General features: G+C 40.9%; 1 protein-coding gene across 2 annotated transcripts in view; it reads left to right on the top strand.

Moving 5' to 3' along the window:
* The window catches only part of CDKL5 (cyclin dependent kinase like 5), a 173,092-nt gene that overhangs the window by 15,115 nt on the left and 134,311 nt on the right, over positions 1 to 23,666 (top strand). The window lies entirely within an intron of this gene.

The raw sequence follows: 23,666 nt of genomic DNA, 5'->3' as shown, positions 1-23,666 counted from the left end.
GACATCCTGAGAGTGGTGTGAATTTGGACTCCATATCTGTGGTAAAGCAAAGACTTGGGTTCCCCTTTTGCTTTGATCACTCCTATGCACAGCCCTGGGCCGCTATGTAGCATTTTCCCCCCCTTATTTACCCAAGGACAGCCCTTTGTATCTCTTGGCTTCATGCTGGTGGTTCACTTCCAGCTTCTTTCCCATGCACGGACTTGAGGCAATTGATTTGGTTTTCTGGTCCCATAATTATTTGAGTTTGCAGCCCTTGGTTTAGAGGGCAGGAGTAAGCAGGTCTTTGTCCTGTGAAGAATCTCATTTAATAAGCTTCTTGTCTTTACAGCCACTCCTTTCTACTCTAATTTTCCTGACTATTGGTCAGGAAGTAGTAGTTCATCCAGTTAAGAACCAGGAAGCAGTTGCAACCACAGGCATCTTCTAACTTCAACAGATTACTTACCAAAAGTTCATTTAGACATTAATTATGTAGAAAAGTTCATATTTTCTGATAGGAACTATGTTATTTAAAAAATGGGTTAGTTTCCCAGGTAACCCACAGGAGCCCATTATGTAGTTGAAATTCATATAGACCCTTTAGGATTGTAATCAGTATTTAAAAGATGATTTCTGTGGGGAGGTATGTTTTAACATTCCCAGTAAGAAAAGGGAGTATGGTGGTTTCCAACCTCAGTAGGTCTTTTGTGGTTTTACATACCAGCTGTCAGTCCCTGTTATTGTTACAAATCCTAGCCACTGTTCTCAAACCTGCCACTGAATCATCACCACTCCTATTTAGCATACAGCCTTGCCTCTACTTCACTGAGAACACTGAAGGCCTTCTGGCTGATTTTCTGCAGGTTCTGCTTCCATGCACAAATTTATCAGTTCCTCTTTCCCAGAGCTTTTCTTTCCTTCTGTCTCAGAGGATGAGGTGCTTCTGCTGCTGTTCGAAGCCAGTCCCTTGCCCAGTACCCTCAGCATCAGTGCTGCTGCATTGGCATCTTTTCCCATCAGTTATTCCCTCTTCCTCCCCATTGTGTATCCCAATGTTTCTCAACTGGGGGTGGTTTTGCTACCCAGGGGACATTTGGCAGTATCTGGAGACATTTTTTGTTGTCACAACTGGGTGGTGATGGTGTATGTGCTACTGGCATTTGGCGAGTAGAGGCCAGGGATGCTGCTGATAAGCATCTTACAATGCACAGTGCAACCCCACAGCAGAGACTTACCTGGTCCAAAATGTTGGTAATGCTGAGTCTTCAGTAACCTTGCTGCATCCTTAGAATTTTTTAAAATATATTTTTATTGATTTTAGAGAGGAAGGGAGAGGGAAAGAGAGATAGAAACATCAACGATGAGAGAGAATCATTGATTAGCTGCCTTCTGCATGCCCCCTACTGGGGATCGAGCCCCCAACCCTTCAGTCCGCAGGCCGATGCTCTATCTACTGAGCCAAGCCAGCTAGGGCCATCCTTAGAATTTTGCTGTGACTTCTTTGTTTTTCTCTGCCCATTATTTTATTCCTAAGATTCTCATCCTAGAAAATGTTCTTTGAACCACTTGTTCATTCCTTTCCTAGCTACCTAACCTTCTCCTCCTTTTTATATATAGTCTATCCTTTTCTCCTCAGATTTTACTAGTAGCTCTTTCTCTCTGGCTTCCCACCCTTACTAAACTGTTTTTGCTGAAATTGCCTGTGACCTCTTGTGTTCTGCATCTAATGTCTTCAGTCAATTATAATTTTACTTGACTTTTCTGTTGCATTGGACACCATTAATCACTATCTCCTTGAAACTGTATGTTCCCTTAGCATCCTGGTTGTCCATTCCTCCTTTTACATTTCTTTCTCTGCATCCTGTGTGGGCTCATCTTGATCCACTTACTCCTTACCCACTGCTGTTAACCTGAGTTTGACTTCTTGGCTGGCCAACTGTTATCTTAGGTCATTGTCTCAATTGTGCCCAGAGTTTCAATTCTACTAATATGTAGATGTTTTTCTAAATTTCTAAATTCTTCCTCTCTTTTTCCCTACACATTTCTGGCTCATTCTTAATAACCTGGTGGAAATCTACACCTGATTATTTACAGGTGCCTTACATTCAGCATATGTAATGTGGAGCACAGCATAGTTTCCTCTAACTTGCTCCTCCTCCTTAATGAAAAAAAAAAAAGGTCTTAGTGTTTCTATCACCCACCCTGACTCCTAAAGTAGATCGTTGGGTATTATCAAACTCACATATATATATATCCTACAGTTGCTAGTATGATATAAAATCTGATTTTGGATTTTTTAAAGAATATTTTTATTGATTTCAGAGAGGAAGATAGAGGGAGAGAGAGATAGAAACATCAATGATGAGAGAGAATCATTGATCAGCTGCCTCCTGCACGCCTACTGGGGATCAAGCCTGCAACCTGGGCATGTGCCCTGATCGGGAATGAAATCGTGACCTCCTGGTTCATAGGTCAATGCTCAACCACTGAACCATGCCAATTGGGCCTGATTTTGTACTTACCACTGACCTGCTTGAAAGCCTGCAGTGGTGCTCTCAAGCTGACAGGAGGAGAAAAGTCTGAATTCCCTTATATGGCCTATCAGACTTTCTGGTATGTTCTCTGCTTATCTACCTCTCCAGCCTCACATCCTTTCTGTGTTTGCCTCAAACACTATGCTCTGGAATGTAGAGTTCCCCATAAAATTGTTTCAAATGTGATCTCCTTGCTTATGCTACCTCCTTGCCCAGAATGCAGTGTTTTTCTGTATACTGTGTGGGTCATTAGCTCTCTGGTGGGACTCCCTATTTCTCATGGAAGCCATAAATAATTGTCACCTTTCTTCACTTCTCTGGAGAAATGTTACTGGATAGTGTTCCCTGTCCAAACTATCATTTTAGAGAGTCAGGACTGGATAAATGCTGGCATTAGTCCTGCTGAAAAAGTGTAGGCAGTGGGCATGGGTAATGGTGCTTTACAGCTCTCCAAGTATGTTGTTTATTATTAGCCATTTCTTTTCTTAGTTCCTGCTACCTATAGTTTTATTATTTTTGAAGGGTTCTTCTGGGAAAATATATATTTTGGGAGAGAGCTCTTTATTTTCCTATATGAAGTTGTTTGTTCTTCAGCTCTGTTGCGTTTTACCATCTATTGGATCTTCTTTTTTTAAAAAAATTCTTTATTTATTGATTGATGAGAGAGAGGAAGAGAGAAGGAAGCGTTGATTTGTTATTCCATTTATTTATGCATTTATTGGTTGGTTCTTGTATGTGGATGATGCTCTATTCGGCCAGGGTCCATCCATTGGATCTTAACCTGCTTCATAACTCTTTGGAATTCTTTACTGCTGCAGCAGCTACGTTGCCAGGGCTGCTCTGGACTTATTTTTTATATTTATTTGCTTATTTCAGTGGCTTTTAAGGTGGGAATGAAGGTAAACATGTGTGTTTGGTTAGCCATTTTCAAGCAGAACTTCAGTGCCCTGTACCTCATGTGGTTTTTCCTTTTTCTGTATTGTAGACATCATGGCAAATGATAATCTCTTAATGTGAACCCTTATGAAAATTTTTGATAATTTTCTTAGGACACTGTCTTATATGCCCCTTGGGAATCACTGGGGGTGATGATACATGTCATTGATAGGAGCGAGTGTGCCACACCTATGGAGGGTGTAAAGGAAATATGCTGATTTGACTAAAGGAAAAGTTACCAGTTAAAAAATGTTTATTATTTTGGCCAATCTGGTCAGCATTATTGTTTTTTATTAGATCTTAAAAAATTAGTTGCCAGGTTGAAAATTCAAAAAATTTATTTATTGGCCATTTGTATTTTTCTTTGTACATTTTCTTTTCATGTCAATACAGGTTTTGGTTTTTTAAAAATACCCTTGTAGGATTCACATGATTATTTCCTTTTAACATGAAATAAGAAAACTCTGCCAAATGTTGGATGCATTGCTTATTTTTTAAGTTTAGATTTATCATATGATACTTAGAAAATGAAAATCAACTCCTGGTTTTGGTATTATTAATATGTACCTCACAAGGTGGCTGTGAAAATTAAATGAAATAACATAAATGAAGTGCCCAATACAGTGTTTGGTACATGATAGACAGCAGTAAATATTCTTTTTCTAAATTCTTTCTCCTTTGCCAGATTGTTAAAATAAAGACAGCTCTCCATATTCCATCATATGTACTTACTGAACCCTTGTTAAATGAAGGGCAGTATGCCAAATACCCTGAGGGATACAGAAATGTTTAAGGCTGCTTCCAGTCCAGGGATAAACATTAGCTTACTGTGTGTGTGCGTGTGTGTGTATTTACCTTTCTAGGCTTTTTTTAAAAAAAGTGCTGTTGCTCTTACCGGTTTGGCTCAGTGAATAGAGCGTCGTCCTGCGGACTGAAGGGTCCCAGGTTCAATTCCAGTCAAGGGCATGTACCTTGGTTGTGGGTACATCCCTAGTAGGGGGTGTGCAGGAGGCAGCTGATCGATGTTTCTCTCTCATCGATATTTCTAACTCTCTATCCTTCTCCCCTCCTCTCTGTTAAAAATTAATAAAATATATTAAAAAAATAAAAAAGTGCTGTTTTGAAAACCTTTCATTCTTTAAAGCTGTTATTTTATTTGAACACAGAACACTTTAAAGGTTGGTGTGCCACATATAATCCATTACATTTCTATGAGAATAGTTATTAGCTCCACTTTCTAGATGGGAACCTTGAAGGGTGATCTGTATAACTTCTGGCTGAGGTAAAAAATAGGATATATTGGAATGCTAACCATCACTTCCAGACTCAGTTGGTGCTGAATAAATATTTGTTGAAAGAATGAGTCATCTTTTATTAAGCAGTATGTTAAGCCCATTCCTAAATTGCGTCTCTACTTCTTTCTGCTTTTCTCTCGTCCTTTATATTTAATGCTGCTGAAGTGGTTAAAATAGCTTTCAAATTCATTGGCTGTTAGAAAAGACATTGGAAGTTGGAAGACATGCTACACTGTTTTATCTACACTCATAAAAGACAAAGATGCTAATTGACCATACCTTTGCTATGCCCAAGCTACGTCCACCAGCCAATCAGAGTGACTATATGCAAATTAACCCAACCAAGATGACGGCCGGCAGCCACGGAGCTGGAGCAAGCAGGAGGCTTGGTTGCCCAGCAATGGAGGAAGCCAAGCTTCCTGCCTGCCCTGGCTGGCTGTGGCCTCCGCAAAAGGCAACAAAGTTTCAATTATAGAAGCCAAATAAATCACAAATACCTGCTTCCAGCCAGCCTCCACTGGGAGCTTGGGTGGCTGGGGGCCGTGGCCAGCCTGCAAACAGCCATCAGCCCCTCACCCAGGATGGCCACACCCTCATGGGGTGAGGGTCCCTGCTGGGGGGCTTGGCCAGCCTGCAAACAGCCATCAGCCCCTCACCCAGGCTGGCCAGGCACCCCAGCGGGGACCCCCACCCTGAAGGGGTTGTGACCAGCCTGCAAACAGCCATCAGCCCCTCACCCAGGCTGGCCAGGCACCCCAGCGGCAACCCCTACCCTGATCCAGGACACCCTTCAGGGCAAACCAGGTGGCCCCCACCCATGCACCAGGCCTCTATCCTATACAATAAATGGGTAATATGTAAATTGACCCTAACAGCAGAGCGACTGGGAATGACTAGTCACTATGACACACACTGACCACCAGGGGGCAGATGCTCAATGCAGGAGCTGCCCCCTGGTGGTCAGTGCGCTCCCACATGGGGAGCTCTGCTCAGCCACAAGCCAGGCTGACGGCTGCCAGTACAGCGGTGGTGGTGGGAGCCTCTCCCGCCTCCTCAGCAGTGCTAAGAATGTCCGACTGCAGCTAGGCCTGCTCCCCACTGGCAAGTGGACATCCCCTGAGGGCTCCTGGGCTGCCAGGGAATGTCTGACTGCCAGCTTAGGACCAATCCCCCGGGGAGCGGGCCCAAGCCAGCAGGTGGTCATCCCCCGAGAGGTCCCAGACTGGGAGAGGGCACAGGACAGGCTGAGGGACCCTCCCAAGTGCACAAATTTTTGTGCACTGGGCCTCTAGTTAATAATGAAAAAGGAAGATTTTTGTGCTGATACTGATTGTATTTGCTGATTAAATTTTTTGCCTTGGAGCTGCTTTTTCTTTTTATATATATTTTATTGATTTTTTACAGAGAGGAAGGGGGAGGGATAAAGAGTTGGAAACTTCAATCAGCTGCCTCCTGCACAACCCCTACTGGGGATGTGCCTGCAACCAAGGTACATACCCTTGACTGGAATTGAACCTGGGACCCTTCAGTCCACAGGCTGATGCTCTATCCACTGAGCCAAACCAGTTAGGGCTGGAGCTGCTTTTTTTGAATACCTTTGTGGTTCCTGTAACAGCTGCAAGGGGCTTCCCAAGTTTGGGGCCAGGGTAAATGGCCCAATTTGTTGCACTCTTAAGGATGACTCTACTGTTAATAGTCAGATTTTTCAATTAATCTCTAGTAAAGTAGGAACAAATTAGCAATTATAATTAGGCTCTGGAGATTTGAGGGGAAAACATTTTAATGGATGAACTAGCAGATATACAAACTTTAATGGAATAAGTGATTAACATCTCAGAGTTCTGTGTTTAGCTTTTTGTAGTGGGTTGGTGTCATAGTGAAGTAAGGGTTGTTACTAAAAATAGTAAGACTCCCGTATAGCATTGGTGGTGGGACATCCACGAATCTAGTGCACTCTGCACATGGAGCAATCCATTTTGTCTTAAACTTGCTAAATTCACTTATTTTCAAAAATTTTCCAAATAGATCTCTTCGTCACACTTTTGGTTTTCCCAGTTCCCTTTTCTACTTGGGATGATTCAGTGAGGTTTACAAATAACTGTTGTCTTGTAAAATACTGTTATAGGTAAAACTAGGCCTTTGGAGGTTGAAAAAACCGTTTTGTTTGATTCTGGCCTTGACACTTCCTAGCTGTGTGACCAGTGACAAGGTATTTAATGACTCAGGCACTGTTTTTTTTTAATCTTATTGAAGTGTTAGGATGAGATGTGATAATGTGTATAAAAATACTTAGCATCATGGAAGTGTGCCAAAAGCACTATCTTAAGCCATGTGCCTTATCTGTTAAAGATATAGCATGGTGACGAAGTATGGGGTTTCTGGAGCCTGATTGCCTGGGTTTGAACTCCAGTTCTGCCACTTTACTGGCTATGTAACTAATTTCTCTCTTTGTCTCCTCATTGGTAGTAAAGTCAGTAAAAGGTTTTTGTGAGGATGAAATAAATTACTATAAATAAAGCAGCTAGACCAGTTGCTTAGTACAAAGTGCTATTTATATGTTTTAGCTGTTATTTTATTACATTTGAATATCTGGTATGTCACCAGATTTTTTATTTGAAATATTTTGTTCTACTGGAATTTTTTGCATCTCTCATGAGTTTAAGCTCCATGGAGTCAGGATCTGGTCTGTTTTGTTCACTATTGTATTGGTAACATCTGCTATACTAACTGACATAGAGACTTGCTTACTCAGTAAATATTTGTGGAATGAATGAATGATGAATATTGCATTTACCTTGAATTTTGTTAACCAGTATTGTAAGTCGAGTAGTTCCCCCCCCCCATTATTAGGTCACTGTAAAAAAAAAATCTGTAACAAAACTTGCAATAAATTCCCAAGTGTACAGGCTGAAATTCAAATTTCTTCACTTTGCATTAAAAAACCTATTGAGTCTAACCATACCCAGGTTTCTTCTCTCGTAGAATGTGCAATTCTGACCAGATATCTTTTTTTCTATTTCAAGTGGATGATTCTCTGGGTTGTGAATTAATTCACTGGGTTGTTGCAGTTTCTAGTTAAATGGTAAACATGAAAGCACTTTGCAGATTATATAATATCATTATCATTATCTACACTAATAAAAGAGAAACATTCAAATTGGTGTCACTCCGCTACACCCACCAGCCAATCAGGATGAATATGCAAATTAACCCAACAAAGATGGTGGTTAATTTGCATATGCAGGCATGGAGCGAAGACTGAAGGCTCTGGCCCAAGTGAAGACTGAAGACGACTGAAGACTGAAGAGGCTTGGCTTCTCTGCTGCAGTCGGAGCAGAGAAGCCTCCAGGCTTGGCTTCTCCGCTGTGGCCAGAGCGAAGGCCTGGGTCCTGGGTGCCGGAGGAAAACCGGTGCCGGCAGCCAGGGGAAGGAAGGCCTATTGCACGAATCTCTTCATGCAATGGACCTCTAGTTTATAATAATCCCCAAGTGTTTTTAAACAAATTTTGCTGAAATATACCCTCTTCTTTTTTGCTCACACAACTTAACTGTAACCCCACCCATTTTTCTAGACTGGCTCATCTTGCCTGTTGTCTTGATGTATTAACTACAGTCTTGAAACGTCTGACTCTTAATGAAACCAGTAAACGTTGATCGAACACTTATATTGTCCTAATCCTCTGGGCACAAAGTTTTTAAAAAAGTATATTATTGATTTTTTTTACAGAGAGGAAGGGAAAGGGATAGAAAGTTAGAAACATCGATGAGAGAGAAACATCGATCAGCTGCCTCCTGCACACCCCCTACTAGAGATGTGCCCATAACCAATGTACATGCCTTTGACCGGAATTGAACCTGGGACCCTTCAGTCCACAGGCCGACACTATCCACTGAGCCAAACCGTTTAGGGCTGGGCACAAAGTTTTAATGTATTAATGCCAGTCTTCACAGTTGAATTGTAAGTCACTGTTGGAAGATAAACCGAGCTATATTAAAATTTTTGAGGGTTTGAGGAAAAAATCATTTTGAATTGGTCAGCACCAAACTGGAAGTGATTAGGAGCACTTTGTTGATAGGAGCCAGGGGAAAGACATATAGAGAAAGTGTGTTAGCAAATAAAGGAAATTATTTGATTGGCTATAGCTGAAGGCCTAGTTTTGGTTTGCCTTTGGGCATTAGAGCTACCTTAGTCTAATGGCCTCCTTGTTTAATTAACTTAACATTACCTTATGAATAAAAACTATCATGTGTACTTACTTCTTGGTTTCATGAATGATTCTTTATACATAATAAAATGTGGCAGTGGGTAATTAGTTGATGTATCATTAATGTTAAAATCAAATTGCAAATGTAATTTTCTTGTTAGAACCATTTGTCTAGCATTTGTCTGTGATGTCTGAATTTTTAAAAATAATTGGTTCATATTTATGTTTTCTTTCTTCTTTAGTTTATTTTCAAATATGTTGATTTATTTCCTACTTATTTCTCCTTCACCAAGACAAATACTATATTTCCTTAAATTGTTTACCTTGGATTTTCACAGATTCTTTTGGACAACTACTGTTTCTCTTATGCTGTCTTTGTAAAATCTCTGCAGTAATTTATTGAGGTCATTTGTTTTACTTTTAGTGCATCAAGATCAAAAGAAGAAAATATTAATAGAATTTTGGTTCTTCATAATGAATTTGTTCTTTAAAAGTGGTTTGAGATTAAACCCAATAGCAGCAGTCTAGCGCCAGTTGAGAGTTTTTTGAAGAGGCAGTTAGCACTCTTGGGGCTTTCTGAAGGAGGTGGCCTTTGTGCAGAGATTTGAAGGGAAAAGCGTTAGCAGGATGCTTCTGGTGGGAGCCCGCTTATTTGATGGATTGAAGTCAATAATTGGAAAGTTAATTTTAAAAATTGGTAAAGCTGTAAGTAATTCATAAGAATGCACACATAACAAACATTTTGCTGTAAAGCATGTTTATTTGTCAGTCTTTTGATGTAGGGCCAAGGACGTTTTTTCTGAGTATGGATCAGCTGGCTGAAGTTCAGTGTCATCTTTCTTTATGAAGCATACTCATAATCCATCTTATCTGTCCAGTAGGTCCAGTTTTGACTTCTTGAAAGTGGAACAATAATATAGACAACTTATGAAACCATCTAGTGCAGAATTGTAGATTTTTACAGTGTTCTCCTGTCTTTTAATGTTATCTAACCCATATGTAATTGATAGCCACATTTTTAAAGTGACTCATGACCTTCATCAAATCTTGCCAAAGCATCCTACCTAATTTTCACAGAAACTGCAACTTTCTTTTAATTAGTTCACATACTGTTTAGTTGAAAACCATATGATGTCTGTTACAAAAGGAGTTGGCAAATGGTTTTGGGGAAGAATTGCAACTAACTTTAGGATGCTAAGTGTGCAACTCAATTGAAGGGAGCAGAAGTGTGAAGTGGAACTGGTTCCCTATTAGCCAAAAACATTGCATCAGCTGGTCGGTTTTACAGAGGTAATGGGGAGTTGGCCTGTTAAAAGACATGCTAGAGGGCCAATATGGCTTGAGTGCACAGTGCAAATGGTCTTTTGTAAATGCATTTTATACTTTTCAAAAAGTCCATTTGCCATGAATAACATGCCTTTTTACAATAAAACAGAGATAAATGAATTATTGAGTGCTTGGAGAAAATCACTCTGTTCAAATAAGATCATTGTGAAGCCTTTTCCCCAAGTAGAGTTTCCCCCTTCTCCCAGACATAGGTGGTTTCTACATCTTTTGGACAAGTAAAATACCTTGCATAGACCTTTTTTCACACTTCTCGCGTGTAGTTAATTCATGTGTTCACCTCTTCTGTGAGTTCTTTCTCTGAGGAGCTTTTGTATGCAATGTCTGATCCATAGTTGGTACCCAAGAAATTGAATGAAAGAGTTCTAGCCACTCAAACTGATGAAACAACCCAATCTTGCTAATATAATAGTTTTCATTAGTGTGCCATAAGAAAATAAGCCATTATTATCTATAGATTCAAACCAGAAAGTACTTCAGTACACTTATACTCAAGTATGTGATATTCCATATGTCCAAGATACTGTATTATATTTACAAATATTGAGTTTAATAATACATGGTTCTTGTCTGTGGATCTGTATTCTAATAGTACAATGGGAATATATGGGGAGATGAGATTAATTAGAGCCTGTAGGAATCTGTGCGGTTTTGACAATACATAGGACCTGAATTGGATTGTGAATGGTAACAACAGTTAGGGCTCTCTGGCACGTAATTACTGCTTTGTGGCATTTTATAGTCTGGATCGCTTCTTTTCTGTCACATACTCCCAGTCTTCCTACTTCCATTTCTAGCCTTTTCCTCCTGCGAAATTTTTGTTTTAACAGTCTGCCTTTGGCTTTTTCCTTTTTTTGCCCTTGTGGTAATGCTAACCTAACCCTAACCTTAGCCTACATACTGCTACTAGACCAGCGGTTCTCAACCTGTGGGTCGCGACCCCTTTGGCGGTCAAATGACCCTTTCACAGGGGTCACCTAAGACCATCCTGCATATCAGATATTTACATTACAATTCATAACAGTAGCAACATTACAGTTATGAAGTAGCAACGTAAATAATTTTATGGTTGGGTCACAACATGAGGAACTGTATTTAAAGGGCCAGAAGGTTGAGAACCACTGTACTAGATTATAACTTCTTTGAGAGTAAGTTGCATCTTTGTAGTTCTTAAAGTGTCTAGTATATAGTTTGTAAGTAGTAGGTATCAAATACCATTCTCTTAAATTTAGCTTCTTTTGCCAAACTTACTAGGTGTACCAGTTAATAATGCGGATTTTTTTTTCAGTACTGTAGATGGAGTTTCACATATGTTGATATATATGCGATTTGATATGTATGCTATTTTGTTGTTTTGACAGCAAGCTTCAAAACTTCATATGTCAAATTTGCTGAAGGTGTTAACATCATAGATATTTTTACACTTAAAAACGTTGAATTTTGTGCTAAAAGAAGAGCATTTGTGGGAAGTTTTAATTCATTTATTAATTTTTTTAAAAAATATATATTTTATTGATTTTTTACAGAGAGGAAGGGAGAGAGATAGAGAGTTAGAAACATCGATGAGAGAGAAACATCGATCAGCTGCCTCCTGCACATCTCCTACTGGGGATATGCCCGCAACCCAGGTACATGCCCTTGACCGGAATCGAACCTGGGACCTTTTAGTCCGCATGCCGACGCTCTATCCACTGAGCCAAACCGGTTTTGGCTCATTACTTTATTTTGAAGAAAAAGTTATTGTATACTTCAGGAAGCTTCTGGTGAACATGCTCTATCTCAAGATACTTGTGAACGCTGGTTTAAATGCTTTAAAAGTGATGATTTCAATGTGAAAGACAAAGAACGTCCAGGTCAACCGAAAAAGTTTGAAGACCAACAAATACAAGCATTATTGGATGAAGATGCATGTCAAACTCAAAAACAACTTGCAGAAAGATTAAACGTTGCTCAGCAAACAATTTCCAATCATTTACAAGCAATGGGAAAGATTTTAAAGGAAGGAAGTAGGTGCCACATCAACTGAATGAAAGACAAATGGAAAACTGAAAAGTCATCAGTAAAATGTTGTTTCAGCAGCACGAAAGAAAGTCTTTTTTGCATTGAATTGTGACTGGCAGTGAAAAGTGGATTTATTTTGAGAATCCCAAATGCACAAAATCATGGGTTGATCCAGGTCAACCATCAACATGGACTGCAAGGCCAAATCGCTTCGGAAAGAAGACAATGCTCTGCCTTTGGTGGGATCAGGAAGGTGTGGTGTATTATGAGCTTCTAAAACCAGGTGAAACTGTTAATACTGATCACTATCAACAACAAATAATCAATTTGAACCACACTTTGATTGTAAACGACCAGAATGTGCCAGGAGACACGGCAAAGTAATTTTGCTTCATGATAACGCACCATCACATACTTCAAAACCAGTTAAAGACACGTTAAAAGATCTTGCCTGGGAAGTATTAACCCACCCGCTGTATTCAACAGACCTTGCTCCTTCAGATTACCACTTGTTCCGATCGATGGCACACACACTTTCTGAGCAGCACTTCAAAACGTACGAAGAAGTGGAAAATTGGGTCTCTGAATGGTTTGCCTCAAAACAAGAAAAGTTCTATTGGGACAGTATCCACAAATTACCTGAAATGTGGGGAAAATGTGTAGCTAGCGATGGACGTTACTTTGAATAAAGCACTTTTGATGTTTCTCTTGAAATTATTGTGTTTTCTTTTATTACAAAATCCACCATTATTAACCAGTACACCTAGTAGTTCCTCTTCCAGACTTTCCTTTTTCTGTTTACAGTGATGGATTTCTCCCTTTAACTCCACATTTTGGTCAGCAAGTTCTGCTGCTTCTGTCTTACAAGTGTCATTTGTAGCCACATCATTGTTTCCACTTTCATCATTTCATGCCAAATTAAAAAAAACAAAACAAATATTGACTGCATATTATAGTGTAAGCACTGCTTAAGTGCTGGGAATACAAATATTACAGATCCAGTCTCTTGCTCTTTGAATACCAGTGGGAGAGAGAGACACTTGTTTGGCATTTTACTGAGCAAATGTTTATTGAGCGCCTTCTCTGTGCTGACTGCTATTATAGGCACAGGTGGATTATAGAGTCCTTTTTCACAGGCTACTCACCTCCAAAGGGAGAGGCCTAGTAAATATAGCTACTGGGTCTCCTTAATTCTAAAGTATATTTTCTCTCCAGGTTTTAGCATTTCTAAAATCCAAATGAGGCTTAATCCTGCCATATACATGTGTGTGTGTATCCATCTGATGTTCAAAGGCTGTTAAATTGCGTTGTTTACCCATATCTTCAGAAAAAAATCGTCTCTACTGTCGTGGTAAACAACCTGCTTCCCTATTTATAATGGTCTGGCCCTCTAGCAACTTCAGCGCAAAATTATAGCCAATTTGCCTACAAACGTCAGGTGGTCATAATAATCTGGCCACTCAATGTATGTTTAATGTAGTTTTTTATTCCCTCTTCAAGAGTATTAAATTGCTGATACTTATAACTAGTAGAACCTTATCATTGGGGAACTATAGTATTTATCAATGGTAAGTATTATGATAGAGGTATGTATAGAGTTGCACTGTCAAATATGGTAGCTTCTAGCCCCACATGGCTACTTAATCAGGCATACATTGATTACATTTAGGGTTAAATTAATTAAAATTAGATAAAATTAAAAGATTCAGTTCCTCGGTGTATTAGCCACAGTTCACATACCCAATAATTTGACTAGTGGCTACTGTATTGGACAGTGCAGATATAGGACATTTCCATCATTACAGAATGTTTTGCTGGAAAGCATTGGTGTAAAATGTGGTTCACAGTTATAACTGGAGAGTTGGAAAAGATTTAGTCATTTGCTTTCTGGCCTTACTGTTTGAAAGGTTAAAGTCGATGGTTTGTGGGTAGGCTAAATAGCCATCTCAGATGGTAAATAAAGAAAAATTGAATTTATTTAAGGAAAAGAGGATGGGAGATGGGGATATCCAAAGGGAAGGGCTACACAGCACACTGAACCAAAGGGTATTGGGTCCATGATGGCAGTAAAAATGTACTTAGGACAGTAAAACAAGGAAGGGCTTAGAAAAAGCAACAAGAAAGTCTAGGCTGGGCTGCTTTGGCACTGAGAAGTCAGAGGAAAGGGGGTCTTGGAGACAGGTTCAGGGGGTTAGCCCAGGACAAGCTGCCGCTGTCCATTGCTCCCCCAGTTGCATACATGCTTGTGGGAGGAGAGGGGGAGGGAATGGCCTGGGCATGTTCCTTGGAGGGAGAACACGCACTGGGTCCTTTGTCCTGAGCATAATTATCTTTCTCTTGCAGGTGTAAATCTTAGGGGAGGTATCAGGGGAGGGTCTTAATAGAATATTCATTAGCTTTCCAGGTGTCCTCTTTCAGGGTTGTGGTCTCCACTGATTGGTCAGTGCAGGGGGTCATTAGTCAATGTAGCTGGTCCTAAGGCAGCCATGCTGTCACTTGTCTGGTTTTGCTGCTTTTCTGGGCCGGAAGCTGAAATATAAGTGAGGCCTAGATGTTATCTTTAGGAAGGAAAAGGTCAGGGGGTCTAAACCATCTGACCACTGATATGAAAGATCAGGGGTCCAAACGGAATGACCAGTGATATGCTAGGGGAGGATAGTTTACCCTGGGGGCGAGGTTCTTGTTTTCCCAGTTTTGCCCCTTTGCTAGGCATCCAGGGCTTTTTGCCCTGGTGAGTTTCTCTACCTGACCCATCATCCTTGCTCTGGTCATGTCTGTCTAACACTATTAGCTATATTTCTTCCTTCAAGGAGGTCAGAGATATTGTCTTTTGTTTGGTTTTACCCTAAGGCCTGGGACAGTAAGTAGTAGGTACCTAGAAAAAACTGGGGTGTTCAAGAGTTTGGATAAAAGGGGCAAAGGCTCGCTCTGCCAGTATGGCTCTGTGCTTGAGCATCGACCTATGAACCAGGAGGTCAGGGTTTGATTCCCGGTCAGGGCACAGGCCTGGGTTACAGGCTCAATCCCCAGTGTGGGGCGTGCAGGAGGCAGATGATCAATTATTCTCTCTTATCATTGTTCATTTCTCTCTCTCTCTCTCTCTCTCTCTCTCTCTCTCTCTCTCTCTCCCTCCCTCCCTCCCCCTCTCTCCCTCTCTCCCTCTCTCCCTCTCTCCCTCTCTCCCATCCTCTCTGAAGTGAATAATATATATTAAAAAAGGGGGAGGGGCGCAAAGGCTCTGCATCTGGGAAGGTAGCTTAGCTGTTTTTATTCAATATGTATCCTCCTGTCCTTTTTTAAAGAGGGTTTCTTTTTTAAGCAAAGTCATACCTTTTTCCTCTCAACTTGAGGTATAATTGACAAGTTAAAATTGTATATATTTATAGTGTATAATGTGATGATTTGATACACTTGTACATTGTGGAATGATTACCACAATCAAGTTAATTAACACATCCATCACCTCACATAGTTACCTTTTTGTGTTTTTTGTTTTTTGTTTTTTGGTGAGAACACTTAAGATTTACTCTCTTAGCTAATTTCAAGTATGCAATATAGTAGTATTCTTAACTATAGTCACCATGTTGTACGTTGGAGCCTCAGAACTTATAACCGAAACTTTACACCCTTTGACGAATATCTCCCCATTTCCCCACTCCCATCCCTTGGTAACTAGCATACTACTGTTTGTATGAGTTTCACTTATAAAATTTTAGATCCACATGTAAGTGATACCATACAATATTTGTCATTCTCTGGTTTATTTCACTTAGCATGATGCTCTCCAGGTTTATTCATCGGAGAATGAATAATGGCAGAATTCTTTTAAAATAAATAGTATTCCATTTTATACCCCTCCCCATTTTCTTTTTTCCCCTTTTTTTGTTAATCCTCACCTGAGGATATTTTTTCCATTGATTTTTAGGGAGAGTGGAAGAAAGAGGGAAAGAGAGAGAAAACATCGATGGGAAGACTCTATCCAATGAGCCAAGCCGGTAGGGCCCCTTCCCATTTTCTTTATTCAGTCATCCATCAACACTTGGGTTGTTTCTATATTTTGACTATTGTGAATAATGCTGCAGTGAACCATGGGAGTGCACATATCTCTTAGAGATACAGATTTTGCTTCCTTCGGATATAAACCCAGAAGTGTGATTGCTGGATCATATGGTAGTTCTATTTTTAATTTTTTGAGAAACAAAAGAAGGTTTTTAAAACAAATTTTATCACACTGAAAATTTAAGAACTTTTACCTAGGTTCTTATCACTTATCAAGTGGGATACTGCAGTAGGCCATATGTCACAAGGCTATGGTTTGGTGGGATGCACCACATTGAAATATTCCAAGTTTTCAAATTTGATATTCACAGTATAACATGTAATTTTTCAGGGAAGATATAATTGGACATGAAATATTTACATGAACTGTTCACTCCCATGGATTTCTCTGTCAGTGAGTGTGGTTTTCAATGATTGGAGCAAACGTTTCCTGAATCTTTTCCTTGTTTCCATTTTATTGTATGGTAAAACACAATTTATCCATTCTCTTATTAACAGACTAGAGGCCCGGTGCACAAAAATTTGTGCACTGGGGGGGTGGGTCCCTCAGCCCAGCCTGTGCCCTCTTGCAGTCTGGGACCCCTCGGGAGATAACGACCTGCTGGCTTAGGCCTGCTCCCGGGTGGCAGAGGGCAGGCCCAATCCCTAGGTGCAGCCCCTGGTCGGGCTCAGAGCAGGGCTGATTGGGGAGTTGGGGCGCCGCCCCCTGTCATGCCCAGAGCTGCAGGGCGATCAGGGGTTTGGTCGCTGCCCCCTGTCACGCTGATCCCGGTGCTGGGAGGTCTCTTTGCTCTTCTGATCCCCGGCGGGAGGCCTCTCGGCTCCGCTGATCCCGGGGTCCTGAGGCCTCGGGGCTCCGCTGATCCCGGGGTCCTGAGGCCTCGGGGCTCCGCTGATCCCGAGGTCCTGAGGCCTCGGGGCTCTGCTGATCCCAGGGGCCGGGAGGCCTCTCAGCTCCGCTGATAACCTGGACAGGGAGGCCTCTCGGCTCCGCTAATCCCAGGGGCCGGGAGGCCTCTCGGCTCCGCTGATCCTGGGGTCCTGATGCCTCGCGGCTCCACTGATCCCGGGCCGGGAGGCCTGACGGCTCCGCTGATCCCGGGTCCCTGAGGCCTCTCTGCCCTGCCGCTTCAGGGCTGTTTGGCTTCACTCTGCTTGTAGCCTGAGTATGCAAATTAACCGCCATCTTTTAGCTTCTATAATTGAAACATTGTATCTTTTGGAATTGTTGCTTCAGGAGTTCAGAGCCCCCCAGCTGCAGACGGGGAACCTTGGCTTCCTCATGCTGGGGCAAGCAAGCCTCCCTGTTCGCATCAGCTGCCTGGCTGCCGGCCGCCATGTTGGCTGCCAGTTAATTTGCATACCGCCCTGATTAGCCAATGGGAAGGGTAGCGGTCGTACGCCAATTACCATGTGTGGGAAACTGTTTATTGCCTTCACTATCTGATAAGCATAGACAGAGCACTCCCCGAAATCCCCCGAAGGCTGGGTGCCTTTGAAGCCCTCCCAAAGGTCAGAGCTAGGCGCCACCTCTGTTTGTCCAGACAGTGGTAGCTGAAACTGCTCCCCCATTTATTATTATGTAAATCCTTGCTGATGGGCTAGTCTGCCTGTTGCAGGGGGTCACCTGCCTAGGGCTATGCTATAGGGGCATCCCAGATCAATAAAAGCTTGGTGAGGCCTGAGCAAAGAGGAGAAGTCCTTCGGGACTTGCCGCCTGGTCCCCCAATATTGCAAAATTATCTCGTGTCTTTTTCTCTCATTTGCTGTGCGGCTCCTCTTTCAGATACCGAACCCTACTCCACGCGAGTCGTGGAAGGAAACACTCAACAATTACCATGTTTCTCTTTTATTAGTGTAGATAATTTAGATTGTTTCTTGTTTTTGTCTAAAGTGTTTGTGTTTTGTGGGCAGATGCTTTCATTTCTCTTGGGTTAAATAATTTTAATAGTGGCCTGGAGAAAGGCCATTGACCTTCCATGCCCTCTCCAGGCAGGCCATTCTTTCCAAATTTCCGTGTGTTCACCACCCTGAAGCTCTCCGAACTTTACCCTTTTGGGTTTTTATGGAGGTTTCATTACACAGGCATGATTGATTAAATCATCCACCACTAGCGATTGAACTCTATCACAAAGCTCTCTCCTCTTCCTGGAGGCGGGGTGGGAGGCCTGAAAGTTCCAACCCTCTGATCACTTGAGTGGCTCCACCCCCATCTTTAGGTTATCTAGGGGCTTTTCTAAAGTCACCTTATTAACATAACAAGAGACACCTTTGTTGCTCTCATCACTTAGGAAATTCTAAGGCAGTGGTTCTCAACCTTGGCTGCACATTAGAATCACCTGGATCTTTTTAAAATCCTGATTTCTGGGCCTCATCTTCCCGAAATTCTGTTTCCTTGTTATGGGGTGGGGCCACAACGTTAGTAACAAAGAAACAGAATTTCTGGAGGATGAGGCCCAGAAATCAGGATTTTCAAAAGATTCCCAGGTGATTCTAATGTGAAGCCAAGGTTGAGAACCACTGTTCTAAGGGCTTAAGGAGCTCTGTCCCAGAAACTGGAACAAAGACCAAATATATATTTCTTATTATATATCACAGTGTCATACTAACATATTTAAGATATTCAACCTTGCCCTGGCCAGTTTGGCTTAGTGGGTAGAGCGTTGGCCTGCGGACTGAAGAGTCCTGGGTTCAAGGGTACAGTCAAGGGCACCTATCTCAGTTGCCCAGGCCCTGGTCAGGGTGAGTGCAGGAGGCAACCAATCGATGTGTTTCTCTCACATTAATATTTCTCTCTGTCTTTCACTCTCCCACTCCCTCTAAAAATCCATGGAAAAATATCCTAGGGTGAGGATTTAAAAAAAATTAATTAATTAAAATAAAAGATATGCAACCTTTGTTTCATTTATTATTTTGTAAATCAAGAAGTGTACATACCCATTGCCTTTTAAATCTATTTTATAATGAAACGTGATAAACACTGAAGGTATACAAGACATCAGTAAACCATTTACATTGGATTGTCACAAAACCAACACTTAATGTAACCCGAATCAGGTAAAGACATAAAATATTGCAAACCCCCAAAAGTTAGTGGTGCATCAAGGGCTGTGAGTGATGGGTGTGGTCTGCCCAGGTTCAGACAATAACCATACATCTTCTATAGAGAATTTTAAATCAATGAAATTATTGAATAAAAGTTGGTTTGCTTTTTATTATCACCATAGGTTGACCAGTTCAAAAATGTATCTCTGTATGTGTAATATCTGCTTTGTGGCTTACCTGGTCACTCTCTTTGATGAATAGAAATTAATTTTAATATAGTCCAGTTTATCTGTCCTTTCTTTTGGTGCTTGTTGTATCCACAAAGAGATATTCTTCTACATTATCATTTAGGAGCTTTATTGTTTTGATTTACATTGAGATATATAATCCACCGGAAATTAATGTTTATGTATGGTATGAGTTAGCGGTCAAGTTAAATTTTGTTCCCTTATGTATATTCAAATGACTTAGCACCATTTATTGCAAAGGTCAAAGTTTCCTCTCTGATCTGAAGTACTAACTTTTTTTGTATAAGCATCCATTTCATGTATGATCTGTTTTTGTGCTTCTTTCCTTCCTTTTATCAGTTTGTCTAATATACTGTCTTAATGATTGCTTTATAATAAGTCCTGATATTTGAAGAGAAAGTCTTTTCTTCTTCAAGTGTGTCTTGTTTTCCTTGGTTGTTTGCATTTCTGTATACATTTTTGAATCAGCCTATAAATTTCCATGCAACACTTGTTAGAATTGATTTGGACTGTATTGGGTCAATTTGGATATAATTGACATCTTTACAATTTTAAATCTCAGGAACATAGGACACCCCCTCACTTATTTGGTTTCCTTTAATTTTTTTAAAATACTGTTTTCTTTTTTTTTTCCCACGGTACTAATTAGAAAACCCCACACTGCATTTATTTTATCCATTGCAAAATATTACTCTCATAGTTACATCTCGAATATGACTTCCTACTTTTGATTTTTGTTTAATTGTATAAATTAAACTTACTAAAATAACTTACAGGTATCAGACATGATTATTAAGCAAGTAGGAAAAGGTAAATAAAACCACTTTTTTCTAGCCTCTCCCTAGTTTCAAATAATTTATAGCACAGTAAGACTTTGAAGACAAAAATAAAAAACTGCAGTACCTAGAGAGAAGAAAATTTGAGTTTTAACACAGTAACTGCTAATCTTTTGAAAATATCACTGTGAAAACAGTTATGTTGTCATATGTTAAAGAAATGTTTTAAATTTGAGAAATAAAAGTGAAACCTCTTCATGGGTAATACTTGTGTCTATGAGTTGGTCTAGATGTACTACAATTGTGAGAAAGACAATATAACAGGAATTAGATTAAAACCTGTTTGTTTTGCTTTGTCAAACTTCTTAGCTTCAAAGTAACTAAAGGGAGGAGAACATGTTTATTCTTATGCTCTTGGGTATTTATATGTCATAAAACCTAGTGTCTAGTATATGGATAGCAAATCAGGAATCTGACTCCATTCTGAACTGCTACTGGTTATTATCTTTACTCATTGATTTTAAAGCTAAGGATAACCCATGATCTATAGCTATTGATTTTGTTCTTTCCTGGTATTCTTCCATCCCCCAAAAGATACTGGATGCTGTCATTCCCCTATCCTGAACATAACTTCTAAGAAAGCTTTGTGAGGGAGCAGATATGTTAAAAAAAATTATTCATAAAATAGAAATTGATGCAAAAGCATGCCAGGGTCCAATCCCAGCAGGTCCAGGGGTCCCCAAAGGTGTGGACGGAGTTGGCGAAGAAGGAAGGACACAGAGACAGTGTTCAGTTGATCAGCAGCCTAGCCAGGATCTCCAGCCAGGATCTCCAGCCAAGTTCTGGTCTGGATCTCCAGAGAGGTTCTGCTTAGGATCTCCAGCCAGGTTCTGTATCCATGTTGTCTTGCTAGGTTCTCCAGGTTCTCCAGCCAGGTTCTGTAGCCAAGTTCCCTCGCTAGGTTCTCCAGCCAGGTTCAGTTACCAGGTTCTAGTCAGGTTCTCTTGCCAATTTCTGTAGTCAGGTTCAGTCCAGGATCTTTTGCCATGTTCTCTCGCTAGGTTCTGTCTCTAGGTTCTGAGGCCAGTTTCTGTCCAGGAACTTTTGCCATGTTCTCTCCAGCGAAGTTCTTCTGTCTCTAGAGAACGTTCTGTGTAGGTTCTGTGCCTAGGTTCTGTCTCTCCTAAAATACTGTTTTCTATAGCTTTCTATATTGAGCTTTCCACTTTTTAAAATTCATTTCTGGGAATTTGATGGTATTGTAAATGATATTCAAATTTATTCTCTAACTTTATTGCTGGTGTATATAAAAAGAATTGATTTTTGGATATTAACTTTTGTATCCCTCAGTTTTGATAAACTCATCTTTTCTGATAGTTTATTTTGGGTTTTCTGTATGTACAGGCTGTGAACAATATTTTTTCCCCTTCATTTCCAGTTGTAATATTTTTGTCCATCTTTCTACTTGTTTACAGTGGAAGATTACCCAGTCAGCATTATTGGAAGTGTTGTAGGTGGCAGGAATGGCACCAGGTGTCTGACCAGTGGGGTCAGATCAAACCTGGGTTCAGCAACCTTGGTACTTGGATTCTGGTTAGGAAAGAATTCAGAGCAAGACTCAAACTGTAAGAGAACATATATTGGGTAAAGTACTCTTCTAGAAAAAGTAACTCCTAGAAGAAATGGGCTTAGCAAACAAGTCCTAGAGGTAAAGGAAGGGCCCTTGGAGCTTAGGAGTGGGGAAGCTAGTGGTAATGGGCCAAGAGTGGGGAGTGGGGTGGTGGGGGAAGGGAAAGGCACTGGGTGTGCTCACGCACTGGGCCCATCCTAAGAATTTTTTTAAATATATATTTTTATTGACTTCAGAGAGAAAGCGAGAGGGGGAGAGAGACATAGAAATATCAATGATGAGAGAGAATCATTGATTGGTTGCCTCCTGCATGCCCCACACTGGGGATTGAGTTCACAACCCAGGCATGTGTCCTTGACCAGAATCAAACATGGGGACCCTTCAGTCCACAGGCCGATGCTCTATCCATGGAGTCAAACTGGCTAGGGCTGTGGTCGGCAAACTCATTAGTCAGCAGAGCCAAATATCAACAGTACAACGATTGAAATTTCTTTTGAGAGCCAAATTTTTTAAACTTAAACTATATAGGTAGGTACATTGTTATTAACTTAATTAGGGTACTCCTAAGGCTTAGGAAGAGCCACACTCAAGGGGCCAAAGAGCCGCATGTGGTTCGCGAGCTGCAGTTTGCCAACCACTGGTAGGGCCATCCTAAGGATTTTAAGGGTATAGATTTTAGGGGCGATCCCAGGGAAAGATCTTAATAGAATATTCAGTAGCTTTCCAGGTGTGCCCATTCAGGGTTGTGGTCTCCACTGATTGATAGACCAGCACCAGGGCGGGGGGTCATTATTCCATGCAGCTTATCCTGATGTCAGCTGTGGCTTATCTTTGTCTGGAGCTGAAATACAATTTGAAATCTAGATGCTATCTCTATGGAGCAAAGGTCAGGGGGTACAAACCTCATAACTAGTGATATGCTAGGGGAGGGAAAGTCACCCTGGGGGCAAGGTACTACCCTACAGTTGATTGTCCATTGCTAGGCACCTGCAGCTTTCCATCCTGGTGACCTTCTGTACCTGGTCCATAGTCCTTGCTCTGCTCATGTCTGTCTAATCACCTACAACAGAAGCAGAAATTATTCCCATATGGAAAATTAAAACAGCATTCCATTCTCATTTCTGAATTATTTTTGAATTTAAACCCAAATCTCTGTGTACCTCAACACCCATAAGGCCCCATGAAAGATAATACTATGTTTTCAGACATCATAAATGTTCCTAAAGGCTATAGAAACAGAACTTATGAAATCTTTATTTTTAATGTTTAAAATTTAATTTTGATAGTTAGAACTCTTAATGTGTCTCCCAGGGACTTATATATGAATGTTTATCAGTAGTTTAAAGAAATCTGCAAAATGGTGGAGTCTTTAGCCACAAGGCACCTCTGATGTACTTATTTTTCTTAAGCATCATTCTTAGAAGCCTTCTACTGGAGGTAACCCAGGGAACTGTCCACTTTGCAAAGGGATTGGCTTCCTGGGTAATGGCGTGTGGTGCCAGTAAAGATGAACTGCAGGGACAATTCTGGAAACTGCGTGGGGAACGAAGTGACATATGAGTGTTAATGTGGGCAAGTGTCCCATAGTGTTTCACAGAGGGAAATTCCAAC

Source organism: Myotis myotis, unplaced genomic scaffold, assembly GCF_014108235.1.
Source record: "Myotis myotis isolate mMyoMyo1 unplaced genomic scaffold, mMyoMyo1.p scaffold_m19_p_4, whole genome shotgun sequence".
NCBI classification, from domain to species: Eukaryota; Metazoa; Chordata; class Mammalia; order Chiroptera; family Vespertilionidae; genus Myotis; species Myotis myotis.
The sequence above is the reverse complement of the archived record's forward strand: the minus strand, read 5'-3'. Positions and strand labels throughout refer to the sequence as shown.